This window comes from Propithecus coquereli, unplaced genomic scaffold, assembly GCF_000956105.1.
Source record: "Propithecus coquereli isolate 6110/MARCELLA unplaced genomic scaffold, Pcoq_1.0 Scaffold58, whole genome shotgun sequence".
Taxonomy (NCBI): domain Eukaryota; kingdom Metazoa; phylum Chordata; class Mammalia; order Primates; family Indriidae; genus Propithecus; species Propithecus coquereli.
In genome coordinates, this window is record NW_012151729.1 from 7,280,031 (window position 1) to 7,291,503 (window position 11,473).

Sequence of the window (11,473 nt, forward strand, 5' to 3'; positions counted from 1 at the left end):
TGAGTCCATGGATGTGGAACCCAGGGATATGGAAGGCAAACTTCAACAAAGGAACAGGGTAGAGGGTGACTGCATGTATGGGAGAATGGGGTGAGGAGCACTATGTTGTCGCAGGATAAAAGCTGCTTTGACTATGCCATAATAATATATAACATCATCACATAAATAAAGTGCAAATGCCAGAGTATATCCTAATACCCATTTAGTGGGGAACTCAGTGTGCAACAGCTTAAGTCAAGTATCTTACAGGCTTCCTAATAAAATCACAGTAGTGGTGGTACTAATGTTAATAATACTAGAAATTGTGAAGTATCTTAAGAATGCTTTCATATTTGAATCACTAAAGTAACATTGAGACTTCAAAAAAGTCACTTTTCCCCTTCCCATCTGTTCAACGAGGTAGTTGGAGCTGATGACCTCCGTGGTTCCTTCCACTCTCTTAACAAAATAAGAGTGTTAAATCCTCTAGGTCCTTATGTCCCTCCTCTTTCTTACACTGGGTGTCTCTTCCAATTGGTTATTCATTATTCATTTTATGTTTATAAAGTTTTCTTCACTTCCATAATAATATCAAGCAGAAAGTAGGCACTAAATAAATGTTGTTGAATAAAGGAAGAAAGGGATAAGTGAATGAAGTCATTCTTTCAAAAGATATTTTTGCAAAAATTATATTTGAATATTCAAGGCCATCCAGGATCAAACATTAACTCAGCATTTGAACCTCTTGTACAACATCAACAGTCTGTAGCATCCAACCTGAACCATCCATTATTTCTTACCTTTGTGTGATGCAGTTCTGAGAGCTGCTTCTTTTAGGCAGAGAGATATCCCGATTGTGGATAAGACCTTGGGACTTTTCCAAGGAGAAAACACAGTATTGAAAATGCATAGACATTGTATAGTGTACAAATGAGGACGTGAAGTTATAGAGTTGGGGATATGGGACTTGAGTCCTAGTTCCACCATTTGTCAGGCATGGGACACTGGACAAATAGCTCGACCTTTCTGAGTTCTATTTGCTCACATATAAAATGGAGGCAATGGTAGTATCTACCTCATTGGATTTTTATGAGGTTTTAATGAAATAATGCATGTAAAATGTCCGTTATGTAGTGCCCAATAAGCGTTAGTTGTTAATATTATCACTATTTCAGTACATCTGAAGACCTTTAGAACTGATTATTTTTTCATAGTTTCTGATGTGAATTGAATGTGAAATAATTCTATTTGGAAGAGTCTTTGGGTCTAACCTCCTGTCTGAGGCTCATGGACTTTATTTAGACCCCATAAATGATGAAGGTTCATTCTCTGAGTATTTTTTGCCTTGAGTGGTTCACTTTCTCCTTCCATTGTTAGAATAGCTTTGATGAAAAGATAGAATTTGAAAATAGTGGAAATAGCCTGGAAAGGGAGAAAGGATGATTATCTCACCTCCAAAGGAGTTATTTGCCTTCAAAAAATGTAATAATTCAGTCATGCTTCTCCAAGGCTACAGTTTGATCACTAGGTTAAATCCTTTAACAGTGCACATCTTCAAAGTTTGGAACCTTTGCCCCCAAAAGAGCTCCCAGGCAATTTTCTGTTGTTTTAAGTTGTGAAACTCTGAAAGAATATTTCCATGCACTTTAGATATGAATCTACCACCTCTGGTGAATAGAAACAGCTATTTCGTGGCTGCCTAGCAACATTGCTCAGTGGCTGAGGACAGGCTATGTGATGGTTTCACCCAGCAGAACACTCACGGGCAATCAGGAAGACAGTGTAATTACACAGTTAGAAATAGGCCAGGATTTGGGACAAACACCCATATGCTTGGGAAGGTACTTTTGGGATTCGAAGGCTCACGGAGTGGGAAGTTATTTGGGTTGGTGTGCCTGGGAGCTGTCTTTGTTTTGTTCTAAGCTCTTATGCACAGAAAGAACAATTATGAGCAAACTCTTTAGACATACGTTTGGGTAATTTTTGTCAGTATAAGATAGAGACAGAGATACATAGATATTGGAAGCAGTGTATCAGAATGGCCGGGAGAGTGTGCTATGGAGTTAGACAGATCTGTGTTTGAGTTTTGCTCCTCCACTTCTTAGCTGAGTGACCTAAGCAATATTATTTAACTACTTTAAGTGTCAGTGTTGCCATCTCTACATTGGGTGTAACAATGGCACTATTCATATGGAGTTGTATAGATTAAATATTAATGCAGTAATGAATGTAAAGTGTTTAGAACAGTGCCAGGCAATTGGAAAATAACTCAGCAGGATGGGATAAAATGCTATCCCTCACTCCTTGGCTGCTGCCATGTCACCGTCTACAGCCTTCCCTCCTATTCTTCGACTTTCCCTTGCAGAGAACACACTCATGGTTCCGTTCCACAAGTGCAGAGGCATTTGTTTATCACAGGTATGTGGATTTGGAAATGTATAAGCCAGATAGAGGATTGAAGGGCAGGTAGAGACCAGTGTTGTCCAGTTAATGGATGTCACCCATGGGCATTTGCACTGGGGAGTGAAGCTCTCCCTAAAAGACCAATGATAGCCTGTGGCCAGAGTAGGCATGACCCTGACCCCAGAAAAAGTTTTGTGAAACTTTGTAGGACTGGTTCATTTCAATCACAAAAAGACCTGGGGGAAAAAGTCAAGCCAGGCTTCATTGTAGAGGCTTACCCAGCTGAAATGATGCAAACATTTAGAGTCACGTTGCACACTCAGAGTGACCAAAGACAGAGTGTTAGTGGCAAGGGCTCGGGCACTGGGGCCAGATAGGCTTGAGTTCAAATCTTGGATCTGCCATTTAATCACTATGTGATCTCTTCAGCTTACATAAATCAGTTTTCAGTTTCCTCTTCTATAAGGTGGAGATATTAATATCTGACATGTAATTTTGAATAGATCACAAGTGACGAATATAAAATATTTAACCAGAGCTTGGTGTATGATATGCACTTAATATCTAGAATTAGTGGTATTAAAATTATTTCTATTATATCTTTTCATTCTAAAACCACATCAAAGCACACAATTATCTTGCATAAGGTGAACTCTACATTATATAATACTATAAATATTTATTGAGAACCATTTTAGATTCGGTGATGACTAAACCCATTTTAGAGTCTGCGATGAAGGCACATAAGGACTGTTGTCCTTAAGGAATTTATATTTCAGTTCAAGAGACAGACACAGAAAATCCAAGGTAAAAAACTCCAAAGTGCCAAGCAGAAGGCATAAGCATTATGCTGTAAGGACAAGGGGGAAACAGAAATTAATTCTTCAACAGGGGAACCAAGTAAGTCTTTATGGGTGAAGTGTCTTGACATGGGATTCTGGGATGTGGGCATTCTCGCTGAGGGAACAGTGTGAACAAAGGCTCAGGGGTCGAACTGTATGAAACGGTAGGAAATAGTGGATGGTTCAGTCGGACTGGATGCTACAGAGTGTTGATGGGTGTTGTACAAGAGGTTGGAACGCTGGGTTAATGTTTGATCCTAGATGGCCCTGAATATGCAAATATAATTTTTGCTAAAATATCTTTTCAAAGAATGACTTCATTCTCTTATCCCTTTCTTCCTTTATTTAACAACATTTATTTAGTGCCTGCTTTCTGCCAGATATTATACTATCATGGAAGTGTAGCAGTGAACTGGATGAAGCCAATGAGTTTCCAGTCTAGTGAGGAAGAGACCCATATACATAGGCAATTCCATCAGAATATGCTGAGTGCTTCGATAGTCAGGGAGGAAGGGAAGCATCTGGCTGTGTGTCCTAGCCCACCACTGGGGCGGGTTGGGGACAGAGAGGGCTTTTAGGGAAAATGACTCTAAGCTGAGGTTTGAGGAAATGACTCAGAGTTAATCAGGTGAAAGGGGTAGAGGGAGAATATTCTGAGTGGAAGAAACAGCATGGCTTATAGCTCAGAGGTAAGGCTGATCGTGGTGGGTCTGCAGGATTACAAGTTAGTTCGATATTGGTTGAGCATTAAGTGCAAGGTGTTTGCAGGGATGCGGGGATCATGGAGCACCTTGTAGATCATCCTATGGACTCTGGATTTTACCTAAAAGGCTTAGAAGAATTTTAAGCAGTGTTTGCTTTGGATGTGGAGAGGCAGAGTGTTTGCATGACCCAATTATATTTGCATTTAGAAAGATAACATTCAGCAGATTGATTTCAATGTGGGACTGCAGGAAGCGGGACTGGGAGCAGGAAGACAAACTTTGAGGCTATTGTTGTCTCCCCAGCAAATATTTCTGTGTTTACTCACCCCCAAATGTACCAGACTGTGGGAGAAAAAAGGGCAGCCTATTTTCCGGATCCATCTCCTCATCCTGCTGATGTACAGAACGTACTTGGTCGCCTGTGGAGGGGGGGGGCACTGGGTTGATACCATGTTAGGCAATGTTTCTAGAAGTTGCTGGGAGGGGAATTGAGACATCTATGCTATCCCAGTGGGGGAAAAAAAGGATCCTGTCTCTTGCCATTGGGTTGCTGGGAATATGGCCTTTGCCTCCTTATGGCAGTGTTTGTATCTTGCAAAATTACTCTAGAAGTGGTTGCATTGCTTTCTAAGAGACCCCCATTTACCTATAGAGGTGACAAGCAGGGGAAACAGGCCCATTTACTCTAACGAGACCTAAAGCCAACAGCAGCAGCTCCAGAGAGACACAAGTAGGGCAGCTGATTTGACAGCAATTGAGTGCACTTGTGACCTTTTTCTTTTTCCCCTAGGAAATCTAAATAGCAACAGCATGGTATTGGAGTGTGCTGATGCAAACCTTCCTCCCGACTCAGAACTTGTCTGATTCGCTTGTCAAATGGAGCAGTCCTGTAGATTCATAGGAGATGATTGGGGCTGCTTTTCTTAGTCCTACAGTACAAGTGTAGCTTATTCTCTGTTGCTGGCTATTTCCTTCTTCTGCGGTTGAAGAAAGAAGAGAGGGGAAAATGTGAATTAGTGTTTGCTATTCATGCTAAAACTGAGTCAGACCTTAGATTTGGGGAACTGGAGGCACATGAAACACACCGGACTTGATAATCAGTCACTAGCTGGTAAATAATTTGATTCTGGAACATAGTTCACTACTGTATTGGTTTTCTTTTTTTATTGCTACATAACAAATTACCAACGCTTAATGGCTTAAAACAGCACGAATTTATCTTCCCAAAGTGTCTGTGTGTCAGGAGTCCAGGCATGGGTTACCTGGTCCTTTGCTCAGAGTCTCACAAAGCTCAGATCAAGGACTGAGTCAGCTGAGTCCTCATCTGGAGACTCGCCCAGGGAAATCCCTGGGGATGATAATAATATAGCAATATTTACCTCATAGAGTTTTTATGAGAATCAAATTTAAATGATTCCTATAAAGAATTTAGCAAAGTGCCTGGCACATATTTAGCCCACATCATTGTTACAATTGTTATCATCATTAGTGGTTATCACACAGTTGGGTTCTAGACCTGCCCGTCACTGCCCTGCCTGTTAAATGGCCCACTTGACCTCCAGATCCCCAGGGAAGGCACACTCCTCTCATCAGTTGTAAGGACACAGAGGGAGGTCAGGACCCAGCACTCCTTATCTGTCATTAAGTAAAAACCACAAGTACTGACAAAATGTCAAGATGCCTCTTGAAAAGAAAAAGGGCTTGAACAACTTGCCCAAATCTGGGCTGGAAGACAAATGCGGATGTGCACACCAGACTACTCACGCCCCGCTGCTCATAAAGTGTGACCTTTCTGCTGTAGAGTCTCTTCTTGATGCTTGTGTCAAGGACTGCTGGGGCCCCATCACAGCTCTGTCCTCCCAGAGCTCCTGGGCCTAAGGAGCAGGTGTTAGCAGCTGTTCCCGAGCTTCCACTGTTGGTTGAGCAGCCATGTGGAGTGAAGGCTATCAAGGCCTGGCTGACTTAGCATTAGCAGTTCTGGTAGATTAGACTTGAGAGCGCTGATTTTTACTCTTCTGGGACCAGCCAGCACAGATGAAGCAAATTTTCAAGCCACCTTCCTTGTTCTCCACTCCCAACTCTGCCCCTTTTCTCAGTTTCTTTTGACTTTCTGTATGTTTGACAACCTGTGCTGGGCTAAAAGTGTCTTTTCTCTTGCTTTCTGGGAAGGAAGTCCACTCATCCTGCAACCATTTTACATGTGGGCTGAGGTGGAAAATTATACTGCTTTTTAATATCATTTTAATTGAGAGGCCAGATCATGACTTAAATCATGGTTCTCCTGTCTTCAATTTCCATTTTCTTCCCATAAAATGCTCAGTTAATAGCCAGAGATCAGAGCTCTTCCTGAAAGAACAGCAAGAGCTGGCTGTGATAAAGGGGTTATTCCTTCCAGTTCACATGATCATTCATAATCTCATTAAGAATGTATTTCTTGGCCGCGTGTAGTGGCTCACGCCTGTAATCCTAGCACTCTGGGAGGCCGAGGCGGGAGGATCGCTCAAGGTCAGGAGTTCAAGACCAGCCTGAGCAAGAGTGAGACCCCGCCTCTACTAAAAATAGAAAGAAATTAGCTGGACAACTAAAAATACATAGAAAAAATTAGCCAGGCATGGTGGCACATGCCTGTAGTCCCAGCTACTTGGGAGGCTGAGGCAGAAGGATTGCTTGAGCCCTGGAGTTTGAGGTTGCTGTGAGCTAGGCCGATGCCACTGCACTCTAGCCCAGGCAACAGAGCAAGACTCTGCCTCAAAAAAAAAAAAAAAGAATGTGTTTCTTAAGAATCCTTCAGATTTCTTAAGAAAGAGCATTTAATAAAAAATTACATTTCTTCATGGTGGGGGTGGGCAGGTGGTTTGGGAATTAGGGGGTGAGGGGATGATATATATGTGTGCTTAATAGAACTTCTGTAGATTGCCTAATTGCCTTATAGAGATAGCGTATCTTGGGCAATTATACAATTCTGTGTAAAATACAATGTGAAAATAGTTCTCAAGTCATGTGTGTGAAATGTTCCCAAAATTTCTTCAAAAGGTAAACACCACCTCTTCTACATCAGGCTTGATAGGGTGTTTTTTATTGGATCACAGGTACATAGAATTGAATAAATCATAAACATTGTTATCATGGCACACTTTTATTATTTGTTGTTCTGGGACCCGTTATATTTAGTTACCTGTTTAACAGCAGGTGCCAAGGCCTTGCTTGGCATATGCAAGGAAATGGAAAGAGGACAGTGTAACTGGAGTGAGTATTAGAAGATGAAGTCAGAGAAACAACCTGAGGCCACAATCATGCAGGACTTGGATTTTATTCTATTTAAGATGAGAAGTCACTGGTGGTGCTGGTGCATGGGTAAGGTTGATTAGAGTAGTGATGTAGCAGAAATTAAGTTCTTAAACAACCACTGTAATTACTACTTTGAGAACAGTCTTGGTATAGGGGACAGGTGATCAAGGGTTGATGTAGGGAGATCAGGTAATGGGCTTTTCCTAAGGTTTAGCTGAGAGATGGTGGTGGTGTGGACTAGGGAGGTAGTATTGGCAGTCATGAGACATGGCTGATTCTGGATATATTTTGAAGGTAGAGCCAACAATAATTGTTGGGAGGATGGAGGGAAGTCAAGATTTGTGATAAATTTATGGTCCTTTTTAATCTTGTAATCCATATGCAGTTTTAATGGTAACCCTACTTAAAGTATACATTTTATATAACCAGTGTTTTCCAGTTTTTGACAGTGCCAGCAACTTAACAGTGTTCTTCAGAAGTTCTTCCTTCAGTGTACTAATTGGCTCACTCTAAAGATTTGCTTAACCAAGCAAGAGAATTACAGTTATGTACATTAGGTTTTCTGCACACAGTCAATTCTAATAATTCTGATTAGAGAAACAAAAGATGTTGGATTTTTTTTTTTAAATGACTATTTGTTTTTTTTTTCCACGTTTGAAGAGAACTAAAAGTCTTTTTTAAATTTTTTTGTTGACAAAATTCTTTATTGCTAAACAGAATATATTTTAAAATTGTAACAAATTGTTATAGATAATGAAATATGAAAGGTCACATGTGATTAAATAACATACAAAACACTGTCGAGAATTATAGTTTGAATTTATTTATTTTTTTTTAATTTCAAAGTATTACAGGAATACAACTATTTTTGGTTACATGAATTGCTTTCATAATGCTTGAGACATGGTTATAAGTGTGCCCATCACCCAGATGGTGTTCATTGTACCTGTTAGGTAGGTTTTTGCCCATCTCCTCCTGCTTGATTTTGGTTGAGATTTACTTCCCTCTATGCACATGTTGCTCATCGGTAAGTTTTAATTTAATAGTGAGTACATGTGGTATTTGTTTTTCCATTCTTTGGATATTTCACTTAGGATAATGTTCTCCAGTTTCATCCAAATTGTTGCAAAGGCATTAAGTCATCCTTCTTCATGGCTGAGTAGTATTCCATGGTATACATATACCACATTTTATTAATCCACTTATGAATTGATGGGCACTTGGGTTGATTCCACATCTTTGCAATTGTGAATTGTGCTTCAATAAACATTTGAGTGGAGGTGTCTTTTTGACAAAATGACTTCTTTTCCTTTGGAACAATACCCAGCAGTGGAATTGCTGGATTGAATGGTAGGTCTACTTTTAGTTCTTTGAGGAATCTCCATATTGTTTTCCATAGAGGTTGTACTAATTTTCAGTCCCACCAGCAGTGTATAAATACTCCTTTCTCCCTGAATCCACACCAGTATCTATTGTTTTTGGACTTTTTAATAAAAGCCATTCTTTTTTTTTTTTTTTTTTGAGACAGAGTCTTGCTCTGTTGCCTGGGCTAGAGTGCCATGGTGTCAAGCTAGCTCACAGCAACCTCAAACTCCTGGGCTCAAGCAATCCTCTGCCTCAGCTTCCCGAGTAGCTGGGACTACAGGCATGTGCCACCATGCCCAGCAAATTTTTTTTTATATGTATATTTTTAGTTGTCCAGCTAATTTCTTTCTATTTTTAGTAGAGAGAGGGTCTCACTCTTGCTCAGGCTGGTCTTGAACTCCTGACCTTGGGCAATCCTCCCGCCTCGGCCTCCCAGAATGCTAGGATTACAGGTGTGAGCCACCACGCCCAGCCTAATAAAAGCCATTCTAATAGCAGTATGGTATGGTTTTCCATCTGTTTATATCCACTGCTGTTTCCTTCCTCAGTATTTAATAGCTCTCCCTGTAGAGATCTTTCACCTACTTAGATAAATATAGTGCTACTTTATTTTCTTTGTTGCTATTGTGAAAGGTATTGAGTTTTTGCTTTGGTTGTCAGTTTGACTGTTGTAGACACCTATGAATGCTGCTGATTTCTGTACTTTGAATTTGTAACCTAAGACTTTGCTGAATTTATTTATGAATTCCAGTAGTCTCTTGGCAGAATCGTTGGTATTTTCTAGGTGTAAGATCATATTGTCAGCAAAGAATGATAGTTTGACCTCTTCTGCCCCCATTTGGGTGCTCTTCATTTTTTTCTCTTGTCTGATTGCTCTGGCCAAGGCTTCCAGCACTATGTTGAATAGAAGTGGTGCTAGAGGGCAACCTTGTTTGGTGTCAGTTCTAAACGGGAATGCTTTCAGTTTTTCTGTGTTCATTGTGATGTTGGGTGTGGGTTTGTCATATACGGCTTTTATCATTTTGATGTAAGTCTCATCTATGCCTATTTTGTTAAGTGTTTTTATCATAAAAGGGTGCTGAATTTTATTGAATCCTTTTTCTGTGTCTATTGAGAATATCACATGGTCTTTGTTTTTACTTCTATTTATGTGGCGAATTACATTTATAGAATTGTGTATGTTGAACCATCCCTGCATCTCTGGAATGGAGCCCACTTGGTCGTGATGGATTATACTTGATCTAAACAAAATGATAAACAGCAGCACCATAATAACTGGTGACTTCAACACACCTTTGTGAGAACAGGACAGATCCTCCAAACAGAAAATAAACACAGAAACAATGGACTTAAATAGAACTCTAGAACTAAGGGGCCTAACAGACATTTATAGAACATTCTACCCAAAGACCACCGAATATACGTTCTTCTCATCAGCTCATGGGACATTCTCTAAGATTGACCCTGTCCTATGCCACAAAACATGTCTCAACAAATTAAAAAAAAATAGAAATTATACCATGCATCTTCTCAGATCACAGTAGAATAAAATTAGAAATCAACTCCAACAGAAACACTCATCTCCACACAAAGTCATGGAATCTAAAGAACTGACTGCTGAATGATAGGTCAAGGAGGAAATTAAGATGGAGATCAAAAGATCCTTTGAACTAAATGAAGAAGGGGACACAAGTTATCAAAATCTGTGGGACACAGCTAAAGCAGTCCTGAGAGGGAAACTAACAGCATTAATGCCCACATCCAAAAGACAGAAAGTTCACAAATCAACAAACTAATAAACCATCTCAAGGAATTGGAAAAGGAAGAGCAAATCAATCTGAAACCCAGAAGAAGACAAGAAATAACCAAGATCAGAGCAGAACTAAATGAAATCAATAACAAAAGAACTATACAGAAGATTAATGAAACAAAAAGTTGGTACTTTGAAAAGATAAACAAAATTGACAGGTCTCTTGCTAGATTAACCAGAAGCAGAAAAGAAAAGACTCTAATAAGCTCAATCAGGAATGAAAAAGGAGAATTTACAACTGATGCCATAGAAATACAAGATCTTCTGTATTATTTTCTTGTTTTCAATTTCATTTAGTTCTTCTCTGACCTCGAACTACAGTTTTATTAAAATGGTAGAATATACTGTATGTGGTCTAGTGCAATTTATTTTTTAATTCATTATTTTGTTTCTAATGTTCATAATGATGTGTACAGTTATAATTCATTCATTTTTATGGCTATGTAATCAATTGTATAAATATATAGTAAATAATTTATCCATTTTTCTGGCAATGGTTATTTGAGTTGTAGATTTTTGCCATTAGAAATAATACTGTTTTGAATATCTTTATAAATGCGTTGTGATGCATGGGTTAAGAAAATCTGTATTTACCATTGGTATAATTTCTGAATCATAGGCTATGGAAATATGAAAAAATTCTTTCAAATGTAGTGCCAAATTATTCTTTGAATCAGTTGTATTAATTTATACTCCTGCCAGCTGTGTTTAAGAGATTTTTAAGCACTTGCCAACATTTGATATTTTCAATGTTGTATTATCAAGCTATGCTCATCTGGCCAGCATAAAATGATATCTTTTTATGCATTTCCTAATTACTGTTGAAGTTTATTGTTGTTTTATGTTTATGGTACATTCACTTTCCTCCTCTATGAAATTCTTGTTAATATGTTTTACCAATTTTCCATTGTATTGTTTATTTTTTATCATTGTTTTGTAGGAGCTCTTTAGATGTAATTGCTGCTAATTTTTTTTATTGGTTACATGTGTTGCAAATATCTTTTCTCAGTGTGTGACTTAAAGTTTCACATTCTTTCTGGTATCTTTTAATGAACAGAAGCTATTCATTTTAATGTAACCAA